The sequence below is a fragment of the Ambystoma mexicanum genome, chromosome 5q (genome assembly GCF_040938575.1).
Source record: "Ambystoma mexicanum isolate Mex_15411 chromosome 5q, UKY_AmexF1_1, whole genome shotgun sequence".
Classification (NCBI taxonomy): Eukaryota; Metazoa; Chordata; class Amphibia; order Caudata; family Ambystomatidae; genus Ambystoma; species Ambystoma mexicanum.
In genome coordinates this window covers 1,124,220,968-1,124,241,451 of record NC_090933.1, presented here as the reverse complement: position 1 = coordinate 1,124,241,451, position 20,484 = coordinate 1,124,220,968, and positions in this window count along the sequence as shown.

Here is a 20,484-nt window from a genome sequence, read left to right as displayed (position 1 = left end):
CGGGGGTTGCGTGTGGTGCCCGCTAGTGCAGGTGAAACACCTGCGATTGCTTAAGGTCGACAGGTGGGGCAGGCACTGCCTGGTCTTCCAAGTATTCCTATGAGGACTGTCAATTTACACTATTATCTGCGTTGTTGGAATAGCAAATCGGATCTGATTTACAGCCACAACATGAACAGTGCTGTATTCCCTCCTTCACTCTGGATTGTATGACGCGGCCTGGATATTTCTGGAATTAAGAGGGTGCTTATATCGTGCCTTAAGTGAATCAGCACCGGCCCACCCTGAAGCACATGAAAACCGATGTTTAATGTGTATGCCTGCATGGACCACCTATCTATTTCGGAGAGTGGAAGGGAAGCTTCCTGGTTTTTTTAACTGAGGACTGTGTGCAAAATTGGTCGACCGCTGTATGTGTCTCTGAACCTCACCTTAGCAGAGCGGCCGTTGAGGATTCCCCCTCTACACCCCCCACCCCTTCATTAGAGCAGAATGTGACATCCCATCATTCCCTTACCAATATTGCAGAACACGATCCCCAGGGTAGTAACATGAAGTAGAAATAGAATTCCTAGGTCAATGACCTGCTTTACATTTTTAGTAATACATTAGATGCTGTCACTGAAATTTGGGAGCTTGGGGGTGATTTTGGAACTGCTAGTTCTGTATGACAGGGGCGCACATATTACGCCTTTTCTTAAGCGATGCGAGTGACATAGTAAGCTAAAACTAATGGACATCTACTCCTACGAGCCTTTCATTGGTGCTGAAAAACCAAGTTGGTAGAATGAGTGCTTGCTTATGCATGGTAGCTACAGCGACACTGTTAGAAATACTATTCGGTCATGCAGTGTTCCAGTCCTTTCGACCTTTCCACAACAAGTGGAAGGGAGAGCAGCATCGCTGGCGGGGGTGGCCAAGCGATATACTGTTTTGTGACTTCCCAAATTGTTGTTTATACAAAAGTAGAATAACCGATAAACTGAAGCCGAGTGATGTTTCATAATCTTGAATGTATCGGATCCTGGCCCCTGACCCATTTATACCTCTTCTTAGGCGCTCTGCCCCTGCACAGTGTTACCCTAAAACAGGGATGAAATGCAGACTCCTACTTGGGCTTGGCATCTTTGGGTTGGTCAGCTTGGGTCTTGCAGTGCGCGACTGTAGGCATCCCGTCGCAGAGACGATTCTGGTAACAGTTCTGCGGCATGCTAGAAAGCTCTGCTTAATTCAGCGCATACAGATCGAGGGTCCCACCTTCTCCTAAAGGCTGAACCCCATTACATTTACGTGGGCAGTATGGTGTACGATGGTAGAGTTTCTTTGCACTTAAAATCTAAAAGATAACAGCTGAATTTGAAAGCAGAAGTTGACTGATGACGGTTGGCCAAAAATATCACGGCTAACAAAAAAAGTGGTACTCTTGATCCATCCTTAAACGGAGCACTATTGTTTGTGGCCATGTGTCATTGCCCATTATTGTCCTGTGCATCCCGCTTTGTGAAAACCTGCTGGGAGGGTAAGCTTTCATCATATTACAGTATTATTGAGGAAAGACAAATAACAACACATTGGCATACCATGGTTTCTCTGCAATGTAAGCTTGTGAATCGTGCCACAACACATACACAACCCAATAGTTAATAGGCATGTGGTGCTGATGAGCGCTTTAATGGCATTGCTTCATATCATACTACAATCCTTGACATAGCGGCTGCAGTGATCACTTCACTTAATGAGCCTAAATATTAGGGCCTGTTTAACGCCTCTGCCATTGGGAACCGTATAGTTGCATGGGAGCCCCATGCTCTCGAACCTGGCAACCACCAGCACATTATTCTACAACCATGTTGTATACCCACACAGAATTAAATGTCTCCTAGCATCCAGGCTATTGTTAGAAGTCTAGTTATGGGCTATTAAAGGTCATTTTCACTTTAGGGAAGATTAGTGTAAAGCCCTGATCTTTCTAAATGCATTTGTTAACTATAGCCTTTTCACCATGGAATCCTTTTTTTCTTTAAATGTTTATATAAATATAGTAATATAATTATTTATGCATTGCATTTGCTACACGCCCACACCCGCAGGTATCACAGCGTTGGTGACTTGAAGACTTCACTTGTTGCAGGATTACTTATGACTTATTCTCTTGCTTAGGAATCTGGTTACATCCAAACATTCAGTTACAGCATATTAAGAACATTAAATAGCTCTCATGTTTTCCAAAGTAAACTTTGGTGCTTGGAGCAGTGCTTTCTGTTTTGTAGCTGACACATGCCGTCCGCCAGAAGTGCACCTGCCTTTATATGAGCAGATATGAATGAGTGTGTTTATTAGGGCTGGCGGACTTCCGCTGACGCAGCACAGTCAGCATTTGTGGTGAAGGTGCCCTGGAATTTCACATTCCTATGTTACGCCCTGTATTCGTCACTTTTGAAATGTCTAGCCATATAACAGTTATGTCAGTAAATGACAGCGAATGTAAATCCACGTTCAACCCCCCACCCCCTCTTTTTGTGTTGGTCCACTGGGTTGTGATTCTCCCCAGTCAGGAGCCCAGCGCCAACAGAAGCAAAATGGAAAACGTTGTGCCCCTTAAAATCTTGCATTTTCTAAATCACGCTGCAGTGTATTGCTGGCTAATGGTTCTTCCTGCATTCACGGGCACAGCTTGAAACACAACAATTTTGGAGAGTCTTCTCAAAATCGTATTAAGAACCATTCCTCAGTGGTGAGGCCTAGTCATTTGCTAATTAGGGCTTGGTCTTTTGCATATACGACGACTTTGATTAGTTTGAGCTATTAAATGGCACTTAAAAGTGAAACTATTGCATTACAGTGCAGCTAAAGAACACATGGCATATGAGGAAACCAGCTTGTAGATATTGTTTGGTTATTTTGGTTATTTTGGTTATGCATACTATAACTATCCTAGCACTGTGAATGTTAGCCTGCATTGCACCTTAGAGAGCTGTTCAGATTGTCTTGAATCACATCTGTTCTTGCTGCACTGATTCACATCTAGAAAGTGCCCTCTGAGATAGTACTGTAATTTACTCTGCCTGTCCCGTAAACTTAGAACTTGTTCTTGTTAGCTTAATTCATACTTTAGAAAGCACACACTGAGATAATACTGTGATTTATTTGCATGTCCCGCACACTAAGAATTTGTTCCTGCTAGCTTGATTCACATCCAGAAGTGCTCTGAGATAATTCAGAAATGTATTAACCTGTCCCGATCACTTAGAAATTGTTCTTGTTAGCTTGATTTGCATTTACAAAGTGTCCTCTGAGATAATTCTGAAATGTATTTGTGCTGCACACTTTGAAATTGTACCTGTTAGCTTGATTTGCACCTAGAAAGTGCCCTCTGAGATAATCCTGAAATGTATTTTTGCTGCACACTTTGAAATTGTACCTGTTAGCTTGATTCGCATCTCGAAAGCAACCTCTGAAATAACACTGTGTTTTATCTGTGCCGCACACTTAAACAATTGTTCTTCCTGCATTGATTCACACCTTGAATGTGTCCTCTGAAATAGTACTGTAATTTATTTTTCCAGTCCCACTCACTTAGAAATTGTTCCAGTTAGCCTGATTCCCCTATAGAAAGTGCCCTCTGAGGTGATTCTGAAATTATTTGTCTGTCCCACTCACTTAGAAATTGAGCTTTTTAGCTTGAGTCATATCTAGAAGTTGGCCACTGTGATAGTACTGTATCATATGATATGATATGGCATTCATAATGTGCCTACACCCAAATATTTCAAGGTGTGACGAGGTAAGGGAGGGGAAACAGAGGGAGGACAGAGACAACAATCCTACTAGGCCAGGTGACATTGAGATCGCGCAAGTGCAGGGGGGAGGGGAAAAAGTGCGGGGGGAAAGGGGAGGGGGCAGTGCAGTATTTAGGATAATAGTAAAATAAATAAAGACAATAAATAAGGACAATAAATAAAGGTGCGGCCTGCCGGTGGCAGGTGCAAGGGTAAGTGCAGACATCATGTGTCAAGTGCTAGTAGGGGCTGTAAGTATACAGAAACAGAACCAGTCCTCGAGTGCAATGGTTGCCAGGGAGCTAGTGCAAGTGTGCAACTGTGGGGCGGGGACCTGGGGCGAGATCAGAGGGTAGCCAGGTAACCCGTGTAGTTTACAGATTCAGCCAAGAGATCAGCAGGGGAGAGGAGGAGAGAAAGCAGAAGCAAAGAGGAAGGCATTGAGGTGATTCCAGAGCCAGAAATGTTTCTCCACACATTTCAGAGAAGCAGGGAGGCTGTTCCAGAGGGATGCCCCAGCAGGGGATAGAGTTCTACCACCAACTCACTGCTTGGAGAAGCGATTAACAATCTCTGGGCTTGAGGCCAAGGACAAGTCTTGCAGTCCTGCTTTGGATGAGTTCCAGAGGGTGGAGAGTAGAGGCAGGCAGACTTAGAAAGAGGCAGTAGTCCAGCCTGGAGAGCACCAGAGCTCTGGAGACAGTGAGCTACTGGGTGAAGGAGACGACAGGAATAATACCTCTGAGGAGGTGCAGCTGGTAGTGTGACTTTTTAGAGACATCAGAGATGTGAGGAGAGAAGTAAAGTGTGGAGTTGAAGATGACCCCGAGATTTTTAGCCTCACAAGTGGGAGCAGGAAGAGGGACAAGAGAGGCCGGCCAGAGAGTGACAGGAAAGGAGGGAGCAGGTGTGCCGATGAGGAGAATCTCAGTCTTACTGTCATGGATGGTGGAAAAACAGAAAGGTGATGGCTGGAAGATTTTGAATTCATCATAACCACGGGCAAAGCTCTGGGCAACCCTCCAGACCATGGTTTTTCCGCCTGCCAAGTCATTACAGAAGGGGAAAAACCATATGCAAATAAGGCTTGGTCCTACCCCAAAAGGGGCAGTCCAGCCCGAACTGCTAGGTGACATCCCTTCTGCACAAGACCACAAACATCCCCAGACATGTTTCAGCCTTGTTGGGCATCATCAGTGAGGAGTAGCTTGGGTCTCTAGGCCCGGCAAACTCGGACCCACGTCTGGGCATACCCGTCCTACTCGGGGTGACTTTGGCAAAACAGAAAGGTGATGGCTGGAAGGTTTTGAATTAATCATAACCATGGGCAAAGCTCTGGGCAACCCTCCAGATCATCATTTTTCAGCCTGCCAAGCCATTACAGAAGGGGAAAAACCATATGCAAATCAGGCCTGTTCCTACCCCAAAAGGGGCAGTCCAGCCCAAACTGCTAGGTCTCATCCCTTCTGCACGAGACCACAAGCATCCCAAGACATGTTTCAGCCTTGTTGGGCATCATCAGTGAAGAGTAGCTTGGGTCTCTAGGCCCGGCAGACTCGGGACCCACGTCTGGGCATACCCGTCCCACTCGGGATGACTTTGGGAAAACAGAAAGGTGATGGCTGGAAGGTTTTGAATTAATCATAACCACAGGCAAAGCTCTGGGCAACCCTCCAGACCATCGATTTTCAGCCTGCCCAGCCATTACAGAAGGGGAAAAACCATATGCAAATCAGGCTTGGTCCTACCCCTCCAGACATGGGTCCCTTGCTCACTGCTCCATAGGGAACCAAGCTTGTTTGGGGTTGCTTGTGTTTCGGTGCAGAGGGGACCTGGCCTAGCAGTTCGGGCTGGGCTGCTACCATTGGTGGCAGTACATGACTGATTTGCACATGGCTGGACCCCTTTTGCAATGACGCAGACGGGCTAAAGAATGGTGGTGTGGAAGGTTGCCCAGAGGATTTCCAGTGGTACAGATTCATTCAAACCCTTCCACCTATCACTTTGTAGTCAATGGATGGTGGAAAGACAGTCAGAGATGAGAGAAGGAGCAGAGGTGGCAGAGGGGAGCCTGAAAATGAGTTGAGTGTCCTCCACATAGCACTCAATTTGGAGCAGATAGCGCAATAGGGTGGGCAAGAAGTGCCAGGTATTGGTTGAACAGCCAGGGAGGTAGGTTAGACCCCTGGGGAACACCACAGGTAGAGATAGAGCTAGAGAAGAGCAAGGACCCAAGTTGGACCTGAGAGAGTCGATCAGAGAGGAAGGAGGTCAGTCAATCCAAGGCCTGATCGGTGATACCATGGTTATCATGAAGACGGTTGAGCAGGATGGCATGGTTGACCATGTCAAAGGCAGAAGAGAGATCAAGTAAGATGAGGACACAGTGGGTGTTGGAATCCAGTAATTTAATTCCCTATCGCCGACACTTAGAAAACTGTTCTTGTTGCATTGATTTGCTTCTAGAAAGTGGCCTCTGAGATAACTCTGAAATTGATCCCACTCACTAAGAAATTGATCTTGTTAGCTTGATTGACATCTAGAAGGTGCCCACTGAGATAGTACTGATATTTATTGTCCCACTCACTTAGAAACTGTTCCTGTTAACTCAATTCATATCTAAAATAATATCTTTCTGTTTAATTGTCAAGTTTACAGGCAGAGGCTAGGGACGGCAATGGGTGCAGAATTTGCACCCGACTATGCAAACCTATATATAGGACATTTTGAACTGGAACATGCTTGGGCACATGATGCCTTTACCTAAACAAACAACATCATATATTGGGGTTGATCTATCGTCGATATACCTTGGATCTGGAATGGAGATTCCACTGCTCCCAGAAAATATTTTGACCATCTCAACACAAATCAATATAACCTAAAATTCATGATGAATGAAAGTTCCAACTCAATTCAATTTCTAGATCTAGAACTCTACATCAAAAATTGAAAAATACTGCACTGTGTGTCTAACAAACTGCTGGAAACACTATCTTACATACAGATAGCCATCCTCCACAACATGTTATTAATCACAGATTCTGAAAAACATGTTAAAAACTCAATACAAAAATTTGGAGCAAGAGGATGCAAAAATAAACACTTAAATAAGATCTATAAAAAAAATACCAGACCAAGAGGATATTTCCTAGCAAACAAACATGCAACGGAAAAAGAAAGCCAACAACAAAAGCGTAGATGTATCACTATGTACAGCTCAAATGCTAAGCAAATCAAATAAATCCTAAAGAAAAAATGGCACATTTTATAAATTGACCCAGATATCTCAGGCTATCTTGAAGATCAAGTAAACATCACTTTCAAAAAAGCCAAAAGCCTGAAAGACATACTAAGCCACTCGCATTACAAATCAAGAAAATGAAAAAAAGTTTTACCACAACTATGGGAAACCAAACCCCTCCAGGGAAATTATAAATGTAGCAAATGCAAAAATTGTTTGTACTCTGAAAATGGAAAACAAAATATTAAATTACCAAATGGACGAATACACAAAATTAAAGACTTTGCAAATTGCAACTCAAAAGCTGTGATTTACGCAATACAATGCATATGCAATACAATCTTTGTTGGAAGCATGACAAGAAAGCTCAAAATAAGAATACAAGAACATTTTAGATCTATTGTAAAAGAAGACATGAGATACGCACTAGGATATCACCACTTCGTTGAACACAAAAACCATTCCAAAAGTCAAATAAAACTTTTGGGAATAGAAACAATTACTAAGCCACAGAGAGGTAGCAATCTGGAAAATATTCTTAGATCCAGAGAAGCTTTTTGGATCTGTACTCTTGACAGTTGCCATACAGATCTAAATACAGATGCAGAGCTGATTCATCTCTCATAAACATCAAATGACCAATAAAATGCTCAGCTGGAGAAGAATGAACCCCAAAGTTAGCTCATGAGCACTTTACTAAATCCAAAATGTGAATGCTAATATTATGATTTAATTACTAATACTTTCCAAAAAATGATAGGTGTTTGACAAAGTTCAAGGACTAGCATATCAGTAATCAAGTGTACAACAATCCAAAAGAAGATTGAATTGCTTTATCATTTTAAAGTTCCCAATCCAAAATGCTGTTTTCGCGCTCACATAACCAATAAAGTCACGTCACCACAACCCGACTTCAAAGTAGATATCAAATTTCATACAGAATCCAAACACACTAGACTGTAGGCTATTATGCAGCGACCAAGATGCTTTCCTTGAAAGAAAACCTTGATCATCATTTAAAGAAGAATAAAGAGCTCTTTTATTTTCATAAAGTCCCCAAAACAAAATGGCAGATTCACGCTCACGTGACAAGGAAAGTCACCGAAGGCTGTAGGCCATAGGCCATGCACCCACGATTCTAGGCCTTGGCCACAACCACCGCAGAATATCACACCCATAGATCACACCCATAGAATCAAACATCTTTCAAATATTTTCAAATCTGCAGTTTGTGTTGTGTTTGATTTGTATAGTTTGTATGTGAAGTTTTGGCTACATCATATCATTAAGATTGTAGAGTTTGGTAACAAGCACTGCAGTATAACATATCCATGGAAGTAAACATTTTGTATTGTGGTGTATGGTTAGATGTTAGCTTCAATGGTTGTGTTATGGAGCAGTATTTATGAGTTGTATTTATTATAATATACTTATGTTTGATTTTTTGTGATTGGATGTATTTTTTTTCATGACGTGGGTAACTGGAGCAGATATTCTTTTTCAATTTATGTGATAAAAGAAAAGATCATGTTACTGTAGGTAGTTTATAAAGACTTATTACATTGACAAATAGACATTTCTGCTTTATTCCGACCTTCATATTTAGTACTTTACAAACCAGTGTACTGTGCAATTTGCTCAGTTTCTGTGTTTGTTGCTTAAATCATTGGGTCTGTGGGAAAAAAAATCCATGCTGAATTAAAAAACCTTTTTTGGTTATGGTACAGTACATTTCTCTCTTTGTTTTCAGTGTTTACTTGTTGTTTCTGGCTAATGTTCTATCTATTGGCTTGTTGCAGATTGTTAGATACCTGTTGTCGAATTGTAACTGCTTATCGTTTTTTAATTATATTCTGAAGTTGCTAATCTATCTGTTGGGTTGTTGCAGATTTTTGGGGCAGTTAGATACCTGTTGGCGTATCCTAACTGTTTATTTTTTGTAATATTTTAGTGGTGTTGATTTATCTGTTTGGTTTTTGCAGAATCTTGGGGCAGTTAGATACCTGTTGGCATATTCTAACTCTTTATAGTTTTCTAATTGAAGTTTTATTAATGTTTATGGACAGATTAGTTATTACATTTTGGTTTTAATAATATTAAATAAGCGTTTATAACCTTTGCTGGTAATCTTTGCTTTAGAGTAATGGTATTATCATTACATTCGAACCATCCACAATTCTTTTTTATTAATGCAGTGTAGTGACCTGTATTGGTTGTGGGTCCTGCAGGGTAGATTATACCTATTGTTGTGAAGGTTTTCTTACCAAGTGATACTTGACCATGTGTGAATCCAGTCAGCCTGCAGTTGTTTTTGGTACCATCTGCTTTGTAACGTAAAAGCATTAGTAGTAAGTATTCAATATGTGTTTGTATTTGTAAGGTGGAGCAATTATCTGAATTGCAGGTAGTACATAATCTGCCATGGTTTGTATTTTGTACAAGTTGTTGAAATGGAACAATTCACAGTTAGATATGGATACATACACAAAACGTTCATTAGGGATTTGTTCCTGTGCCATATTGTTGCACAGAGTGCATGTATGTTTCCACATGTATGAAATCTGGAAGATTTCATTTATAGGTATGTTTTTGTTTTCCAGTACTTGTAGTAAGTACATTAGACATTCTCGTGGCTCTTCTTGTTAGTTTATAGTGAATTTCACCATTCCAACACAGTAGTCCAATTCTTGTCTTATTCCATGAACACCATATGTGTTGTTAGGATTGTTGCTTACATTTCTATGAAGGACTAACATTTCCAAACACAATTGGTCTGTATTGTGTAAGTAAATGTTGTCAACAATTGGTGGCAATTGAAATAGAATATTTAATGCTACATTTGCGTAGCAATTTACACCAGTTACATTTGAAAATATGAATGGACCAGATAGTTCAGTGTGCAAGTCATTTCTTCGGCGTGTGTGTTGCTTCTTTGAAGAAGTACCTGAGTTACTTTGAGTAGTACATTCTTCTTTGGTTGTAGTAATTCATGTAGTATTAGCTTCTTTTATTCTCTTTGGAGGATTTGCAGTGAGATCCTGTTGCAAATTTTGAGGGACAGCTGTTAATTGCGAGCGGGACGAAAGGATTAAGACAAGTCTGCGGGGTAAGGCATACGTGTGATGTATGCACTTTGAAATGAGACCTTTAAAGGGAGATCTAATCTTGCTTTTGTTTTGTTTTTTGTAACTTAGACTACGCATAGAGCAGGAATACTAACCGTGACATAAGACACTGTTCACTCTATAGAAATAAAGAAAACACAGGACAGTGAAAAAAAATACCATTGGTAAGCCTCATTTAATATAATTGAGTTTTTGGGGTGGTCACTGCGGTCACAATGATAAACAACATAGGCCACGCTTTGCGTTACAGATTGTGGTCGTATGCTGGCAGTTAGACGGTTGGGCCTCTGCCTCCTATAAAAAAAACAACCGGCAGGTGACTTTCTCCGCACTGTGCGAGTGTGAGTGACCTCAATGGCGAAAAACGATTGAATATTCAGCTATAGGTGAGCACTTGTGTAAGGTGGCACACCATGGGTTGAAAATTAAGTATAGATTTTATAATGACAAAAGAGGAAGACACATACACTTTTTGCTCCCTGGTGCACCCCTTTGGTTACTTGATTAATGTAGACCAGAAATGACACAAAAGGTGTCTTTTTTTTGTGAGAAATCGCAGAGATAAGTCTTTCATGTTAAGAGACTGTCAGACTAACGCAATGGTGTCTCCGAAGGGGGACTGTGTAATTGTAGACACAAGATATGAAGAGATTAAACCATGCCTGTGACAGTGGACAATAATTACCACTAATGTATTAATACATCCCTGCTGCTAATATTGGTAATAGAGAGGAAGTTGCAATAGATGTTTTGTAGTACTTGTTTTGCACAAAGGTAAAGAAACCATGTTTTTAAGTTCAAATGTTTGTTTGTCTTTTAGAAAATTGCAATTGTGGCATACTAATAAGTGATGATATGCGTGAAAACCAGAACATGAACTAAGCCCGAGTGCCCTGAAGACAGCACCAACAGGATATGAAATTGGGATGATTTGCCTTGCCTATTCTTAAAGATACAATTCTCTGTTGGTTCTAGAAACACATTTTGGTTAAAGTGTTGGCACAGCCCCTTTTTTTGCCCGTATGAATTGGGGAGGGCATGAATAAGAGTGGCTGTTTCAATAGGAGAATACACCACAGAAAGGCATAGAGAAGGTTTTCTGAGCATTTATTTCTATGCTTCTTGTAGAAATGAAGGAATATGTACACATAAAGAAATGTGGTTGAGAATGTGTTCAGAACAAATTGGTGTGTTGTTTTAACAGTGTGTATTGTGATTGATGATTTGTTTTTGATAAAAATTAAAATATGTATATTTTTTGACAAACTACATGGTTGAGTGCCGTTGTTTGGGTAAAAAGTTGCAAAGGATTAAGTCCACACACATCTAGGGTGGCTCGCTCTGAGCGGTAAGGGAAGGAAGCTGGTCTGTGGGTTTGTTGTGACTGTAATTGCATAGCTGACATATTTTGAAAGTGGGTACCTGATTTCAATCTGTGTGCAACTCCGTAGCAGAGAGTTGCAAGTTCACTTTCAAAGAGTAGGTGGAATATGTATTCCACATTTTGTCTAAATCTGGAACCTTCAGAATAAATTCGTAATGAGCGGTATTCTGATGCTGTTATCTGAATGGGTCTATCATCGTACCTTCCTGCTTTCCCATTAGGAAAGAGTAGAGGAAAGGCACGTGCTTCAATACTTTTTTCCCATATGCTGATTGGTGATCCTTTGGTACGTTTCTAGTGTATCATCTATGGTGTCACTAGAGTGTAATGGATGAATTGTATAATGGTCTAAAATATTGGATACTGTAGCAGGATCTAGATGTTCAAATTAACCAGTTTCTGGTGACTCTTCAATTATTTCATTGGTTTCCCTCAAGTTTTCTTCACTATTCATTTCTTTGTAGTATTCATTATTTTCTTTTAGATATTGCAAGGCTTGTCTACCTTTGTGTAAGTCTATACGTTGTTGCCAATTGTTTTTTCTTTTGTAGGTACACCATTTACTAAGACTATTAAAGATTGCTCTATTGGACGTTGCACTCCCAGAGTGTGCACATTTTCTTTCAGATCTAATGGTAAATAAACTACTTTGCCACAAATGCCTTTCACTAATTCAGAGGGAGGTAATTTCGCTGTTTTTGGTTGAAGGCGTATTATTGCTTGAAATGGGTGCAGTGTTTGAATTATGATGCTCTCATATAAATTGAGTTGGTGCTCTGGTTAATTGAAGGAGTTTTTGTTCATCCTGACACTTTTACTCTCACCTACCCGGCACTGCGAGCAATCACGAAGCTCTTGTCGGCTCTCCTGCGCTTCCTGGAGGAGGCGGTGCTACAGCGGGCATGTGACTCATCACGTGACACAGGCTGCCCACAAAAGACCGAGGCTGCCGCCCGAGCGTTGTGCTCTGGCTAATTGAAGGAGTTTATTTGTTCATCCTGACACTTTTACTCTCACCTACCCGGCACTGCGAGCAATCACGAAACTCTTGTCGGCTCTCCTGCGCTTCCTGGAGGAGGCGGTGCTACAGCGGGCACGTGACTCATCACGTGACACAGGCCGCCCACAAAAGACCGAGGCTGCCGCCCGAGCGCTGTGCTCTGGCTAATTGAAGGAGTTTATTTGTTCATCCTGACACTTTTACTCTCACCTACCCGGCACTGCGAGCAATCACGAAGCTCTTGTCGGCTCTCCTGCGCTTCCTGGAGGAGTCGGTGCTACAGCGGGCACGTAACTCATATCGTGACACAGGCCGCCCACAAAAGACAGAGGCTGCCGCCCGAGCGCTGTGCTCTGGCTAATTGAAGGAGTTTATTTGTTCATCCTGACACTTTTACTCTCACCTACCCGGCACTGCGAGCAATCACGAAGCTCTTGTCGGCTCTCCTGCGCTTCCTGGAGGAGGCGGTGCTACAGCGGGCACGTGACTCATCATGTGACACAGGCCGCCCACAAAAGACCGAGGCTGCCGCCCTTGCGGCGTTAAGCCCGACAGGGGTAAAGGCCAACGGCTGTTGTGCGGCTGTTTGGCGCTGGAGCGCGTATTACATGCCTGAGCAGCTTGGTGAGGATATACGTCACCCACAGGTACTATTAACTGCGTACTGTCGCATCTGAATAATATATGGGAGACTGTGGGAGAATATAATCTCCTTTGATCCCATCGGTGACTTGGACAATTTAACATTATAGGTATTTTGTCCTACCACTCCTCGCAATTGAATACTGAGTATCTTGTTCTGCGTGAAACATCCTCACGCCCCCAGTTACACATTCTCAGTCTCTCTATTAGGACTTTAAACTAAGTCTATATGCCACCCAAAACACGTAGGGCGAAAGCGCCCTATAATCTGAGAAAAGGCAGGACAAACTATCCCCATATGCCCACTGGTAACGATATTGGGGGAGAGAGCCTGAAATTCCCAGTGAATGGGGGAGCCACCATTCCGGAGTTATTTAATAAACAAAAAATCCTTCCTGCTTGTACCAACGATCAATCGGAGGAGAGGTTATCGGCAGTACATAATGGAAGTCGACCATTGGACATAACAATCTTTGATGACATCGATATTAGACTTATGTCTGTCCATACAGAAATCTATGGCTCCTCTACCCAATTCTGACGAACAGGAGTCTGCTATGACGGGGACAGCTAAGAAAGCTACGCACATCACAGTGGAGGCACAAGTCTTACAACTCGCGAGTCCCTCCCCGAGAACCATATGTTCTGGTCGTTTATCTGAATCACCAAACCTCTTGATCAAATCAGACGAGCAGGGACAAACCAGGGCTGACCAATCCAACAAGCTATCTCAGCTTAACTCGGTAGCCATTTCCGAGATACAGGCCTCCTTAGTTTCCCTTCAATTTGCACTGTTCTCCTTAAATTATGTGGAATACAGTCCTACAGCTGAACCTACCCAATCCAGATGTAGAACACGAAGGATCGCTTGCAGAGGCAAAAGAGCACGAGCTGCCGGTTGGGCCACCTAACGCTGAGGAGGCTAAACAACCCACATGCGAAGAAATTATCCATCTGACTAAGAAACAGCGCAGAATGGCAAAAAGAGCAGCCCTAAGAAATATCCCAGTAGAGATGGCATCCCCACTCCCCGACACAGCAAATCCCCAGCAGAAATCGAAAAAGGCTAAAAAAAGGGCACTCAAAAGAAAGAACAATCGAAATAAAGGCCGAGGTACACTCACCAGCTGGATCCTAGAGGAGAAAGCTAAAGAAATCTCAATAGTAAGTAATGTGAGCCATGACTCCACTCTTATAGATAATCATTCTGCAGTAAATCAATTTTCTACTCCTCAACGGGACAATTCTACCAGTTCATTGGATAGTAGGGACTTTGAAAGGGATACTCAGGTACCGGTGAGGGAAGAGAACAGAGAGGAAAATAAGATCTGCATTGTGAAGAACCTAAACCAGCAATGTCGTGATAGATGGCTACCGCGTGCAGCTATGCTTGAGAAACTCCATTTAATACCTCAATTAAGAGTCATCAGATCTGAGGATTTCTCTTTTGTGGAGCCCTTATGCACCACTAATCCTAATGTGACAGCTTTGCATTGCACGGTCCTGGCCTCGGCTCAACTGATCCGTAAACATAAAGTCAACCTAGCGCAGGTAGGACTAGGAGTAGATGTTAACCATGATGACGCAGATCCCCTGATCAAAGATGATCCCAAGTCAATTAAAATTGATAATAAGACTAAGCTACCTTCCCTCACTGGAAACCAAGTGCAAATGTGTGACATTCAGAACACTCTCAAGTGGCTTGCGGAAGCTTTGCCACTGGCAATAAATAGATCCTGAACTTGCTCCTTGCTATCGTGGAATACAAGGGGTTTTAAGCATTTTACTGCAACTAATGGATCATTATCTTTCCTTACGGATCATTCTTTCTTTATGTTGCAGGAAACTTGGTTAACTGCACCAATCATAATATATGGATATAAACCGCACCAGACCTATGCCAAAAAAGGCCCGATGGGGAGACCTTATGGGGGACTGATGATAGGGGTAAGAAAAACAATAACATCCAGAGAAATAGCTACCGATTCGGAGGATAACATCAATGCGGTGGAGATAGTTATTCCTTTTAAGAATAATTGGACTAAACTTCTGTTGGTTAACATCTACAACCCCCACGACGCATCAATGAGCGATCAAATACAAGATAAACTGCATGATCTCTTCACTGAGTGGACTAACGAATGTCAAAATAGCTTCATTGTCCTTGCTGCGGATTTTAACTGCTATATGAAAGGGGATGGAGGCACGACTAATAATAAGCGTTTACATCCGCACCCCCTCATGACTCAAGATCTCAGCGACGCTGAAGGGGAGAAGTGGTTGTGTTTTATGAAAAGTTGGGAATTGGAATGCCTGAACGGTCGAACGATGAGTGACCGTCCGGGACATTACACCTGGAGAGCAGGTGTTTCTTGTCGCACCCTAGATTATTGTTTCATCAGCCCCGAAGCGGCATCCTTAGTCAATGACATGGGCATTATTGATAATGATTGGAGTGATCACAGAGGCTTAGGTCTGAGTTTAGATTGTGCTTTTGATTTCACCCCAAGAATAGCGGTAGGAAGCCTGCTGGTTAACCATGCCTGTTCGCGATTAATATGGTCTGAGCCTGTAACGATTGTGGTGAGTGGAACAATGATTATTATACTAAGTTTGTCAAATGTACAGCTGAAGATTTAGAAGGATGGATTTATAATTTTACAGCTAAATACATAACTAAAAAATCATCATTTGTTATTAAAGAACGGGGCGAGATTGAGGTTTATGATAAGATAATTCGGGATGCTAAACGGACCCTGAGAAGGGATATACGTAGAATTAGAATTAATACATATCCTATCATGGATACACATATCAAGGTTAGAGAGGTAAAAAACAGATATAGGACATGGTTAAAATACTGGAAAAGATCGCAGAAATTGGTTGATTGGCAAAAAACTGTGAGAACTATCTGTTCAAGAAACGCCCGGAACATCTGGGCACTTCTGGGAGAAGCTAGGGGACATAGGGTAACCTCCCAGATTAACCCAATTGATGCCGAGGAATGGGTTAACTTTCTGGAGACACGCAATGGCACGACGGCAGTTTATCCTGCAATATGTGCCACTACTTGCCATGTCCCTGAGCTGTTCCCGGTCCATGTGGAAGATCTAATAGACAAGATTACCAAACTCAAAGCCTCTCGAGCCCCGGGCCCAAACGGTCTTTCCAATCTTCTTATGAAGAGCAATCCAGTCTTCTGGGCCAATTTTCTGAAAATTCTTTTTGATAAAGTCCTAAGGGACGGGATAATTCCAGAGACATGGCAAAGAGCAATCTTAGTGCCGGTATTTAAAAAAGGTAACAGGTTTGATCCAGGCAATTATCGCCTGCTCTCCATGTTAGATTGCTCTGGCAAATTATTTGCCTCCCTACTATTGCAGAAATTACAGTTCTGGGCAGAGAAGGAAGGGATTCTGGACCGCTATCAAAGTGGGTTCAGAGTCGGTTATTCTACTGTCCAGAATCTGTTTATCATGAATAGCCTCAGAGATAAAGCCTTATCCCCTAATAACCCCCCTCTGTATGCCTTATATATTGATTTCAAAGCTGCGTTTGATACGGTGAACAGAGAGAAGTTATGGAGGAAGCTTAAGGGCTTGGCATGCCCTGAAGGATTGCTCTATTATCTCCAACAAATACATCATAACACCTCTGTACAGTTGAGGTTAGACGGAAGTGGATCCACTACGAGGGTGGTAGAGCAAACTAGAGGAGTTAAACAGGGATGTGTCACTGCCCCCATATTATATAATTTGTTCGTCTCCGATATCCCTGAGTGTTTGGGAACTGTGAGTAATTGCCGTCCTAAAGTTGGTGCTCAGCACTGTTTAGTCCTGGCCTATGCGGATGACGTGGTCATCTTTGACCACACATTCAGTGGCATTCTACGCTCGGCTAAGCGACTATGGGAATACGCGGAGGAGAACGAACTCACAATTAACCAAACGAAAACTGAATTGATCTTATATAGTCATGGTAAAGTGAACCGCCCTAGAATGATAGTAAGAGGACAGGAAATACAATATACCAACTGCTATAAATACTTGGGAGTTGAATTTGATTGTAAGGGAAATTTCCATTCCTGCGTTCAAGCTCGTAAAATAAAAGCAGCACAATTAACCTCCATGATATGTCAGTTCTCGCGCAATAAAAGTGGATACTCAGTGTGGGCAGCACGCCAACTCTAGATCCAGAGCCTAATTCCTATGGTAACCTATGGGCTGGAAGCTCTAGTCCACTTAGATCTGGAGTGGCTTCAGGTACTGGAGGGTCGTTTGTGGCGCAAACTGCTGGGTCTACCACAGGGAATACCAATGGCAATCCTAAGATTAGAGTTGGGTTTACCTTACCTAAAAGCTCTGGTACTAAAGACAAGAGCAGAAATGTATATTAAGATGCAGGTCACCCCGATTAACCCTCTCCTGAGGACAGTAAAAGACGACATTGCTGGGAATAAGCAGGTCTATTTTGTGAGAGAAATGACAGTTCTATTTGAGATGATAGAATGGACCCCTAATTGGGGAGATAATTATGAACATTTGAAGGCCCAAATGGCGGAACGTCTCAAAATATGGGATTGGCAGAATAATTTCAGACATCTTGCGAGTCTTCATAGCTATGGGTTCACATCTCATATTCTATATACTTTCAGAAGGGCACAAAGATATTTAAATCTTTGCCCCTCGAATAATTTGAGGCGTTTCTTATTACTTCTACGTATTAACCACCTCCCTATTCTAATGGTGTTGGGCCCACAACGGGCCATCCCCAAAATTGAGCGTTTCTGTAGGATATGTAAGAACAAAGCCTCACCTGAAACTGCGAGACATGTCCTCACATTATGTCCTAGATTAAGCTCAATTTATATAAAACACTACAGTAGATATGAACATAATCTTGATCACATCAAATCTAAAGATTTCTGGAACATATGTCTCAATACTTTGAATCCTAGTCTGCATTTGGCTCTATACAGAGTATGGTATATGATTAAGGGAAAACTTGAAATTTAAAACTCAAAACCTGAAATTTGAAACAGATGGATATGCCATCCTCCCGGTAAATAACAGAAGGAACTGAGTTGCCATACGAAGCTATCTGAAAACTTAAAGGTGCTTGTGACCCATGAAACCTGTAATAAACGAAATGTAGGTGAATATTTCTAAATATATCTCCTTTTCCTTTAATCTCCGATTTTATAATTGGTTGTTTTATTCTAAGTTGTTGTTTTATAGTAATAAGAATTTATTTCTTGGTATATGTGTAAAGTTTTTGTTCAAAAAACTGTATCACATTAAAAATAAAATAAATAAATAAATTGAGTTGTTGCAGGGGTTTTGGTAGTGGGAATAATTCCAAGTTATTTGTGATAGCACGTGAAGGAGTTTGGTTGTTGTCAAGTTTTTTAGTGCAGTAAGTGCAAAGTATTAAGGGGTCAGTTATTTTGTATGTTACATCTACAAGGTTCTGCTGCAACACACACAAACATGGTTTGGTACTTCAGCGGATGTACTTTTAAAGTTTAGTATTTCTTTTTAGTATGTGTGTAGTAGAAGGTTGCCATTTGTAGAATTGTTGCTAGTCTGTTGTAAAGCTACTGCATTTTTTAAGTGGCTTTCACTTAAAAAATATTTTCTCTGGATATGCTCTATTTCTTTAAGTAGGTCTTTGGCTGTACCATGCAGAAGATTGTTATTTAAATTGGCTAGTGCAAAACAGGACTTTTAGCATCGTACAGTTTATAGACTGGAATTCTTATAGTTGAATGTTGTGTTGATATCATTTTGATATGATGGAAGGTGCTTTTGCAAATAGGTCCTGAAATGCCGGCTAATGAATGTCCTTGTAGTCCTGTGTGTTTGCACACTGAACAGGTATCCATATTTTGTAGTAGTTCCATTTTGATTTTGTCTTTGCCTTTCACATACTTATTGAGGAACTGGCGTAAAGATTTGAAAGATTCTTTGGCAATATGCACTGTAGTGACCTGCATTGATTGTGGCTCCTTTGTGGTAGATTATACCTATTGTTGTGAAGGTTTTCTTACCAAGTGATACTTGACCATGTCTGAATCCAGTCAGTTTGCAGTTGTTTTTGGTACCATCTGCATTGTAACGTAGAAGCATTAGTATTATGTATTTACTATGTGTTTGTATTAGTATGGTGGAGCGATTATCTGAATTGCAGGTAGTACATAATCTACCATGGTTTGCATTTTGTTGCTGAAATGGAACGGATTCACAATTAGGTATGGATATGTACACAAAGCGTTCATTAGGGATTTTCTCCTGTGTCACATTGTTGCAGAGAGTGCATGTATGTTTCCACATGTATGAAATCTGGAAGATTTCATTTATAGGTATGTTTTTGTTTTCCAGTACTTGTAGTGAGTACATTAGAAATTCTTGTGGATCTTCTTGTGAGTTTATAGTGAATTTCACCATTCTAGCACAGTAGTCTAATTCTTATCTTATTCTATGAACATTAAGGGGCCGATTCATGGAACAAACGTGCGCCAAAAATCCCAGCGCAAGCAGACGCAAGGTGGCGCAAGCGTGAGAAAGCAAGCGCATGAGCACGCATGCGATTCAAGGAAGGCGCTGCGCGTGTATACCACTGGTTGTGCGCCAAATCCGTGCGTGGCGAACGCGGGTGCACACGTCATCAAATGGCGTGCGCTATGCACACAGCGAAAGCGCACATAGCGTGGCGCACACAACAAAAGTGGGCGGAACAGTGGCCGTAACACGCGGAATGGGGAATAACGCATGAAAAAGAAGGCGTAACTGAGGAAGTACTGCAGGGAACTACATGGAAAGCCCACACGCACCTGAACAACCCGTATTCATGAATTTGAATACGAGAAACCTGCACACGGCAAAAGAAGCGCATATGCGTCAACGCATCTGCCACAGGAAGCCAGGCGGAAGTGTCCCCGCGCACAGTTTAAAAGTGCATGCAAACAACAAACATGTATATACCACTATGATGAATGCCCCATTTGCCGCAGCACTGATCGTGGGACACCGCAGGAGGAGGAGAATAGCCGGAGCACACATTTTTTTCACCCCGGACAAGCCTTTTTGGGATGCCTGACGACCAGGTCTACGGCAGGTATAGGTTCCCACCTCGTATCATCCTAGACCTGGTCAGGGAGTGGGAAGATGACCTTACATCCCCCACCCTCTGCTCCCAAGCATTGAGCCCCTTGGAGAAGGTGCTCAGTGACCTGCATTTTTTGACCACTGGGTCATTTCAGTGGACTACTGCCATAGTGGGGGGGGTCTCACAGGCCACGCAGTCATGCT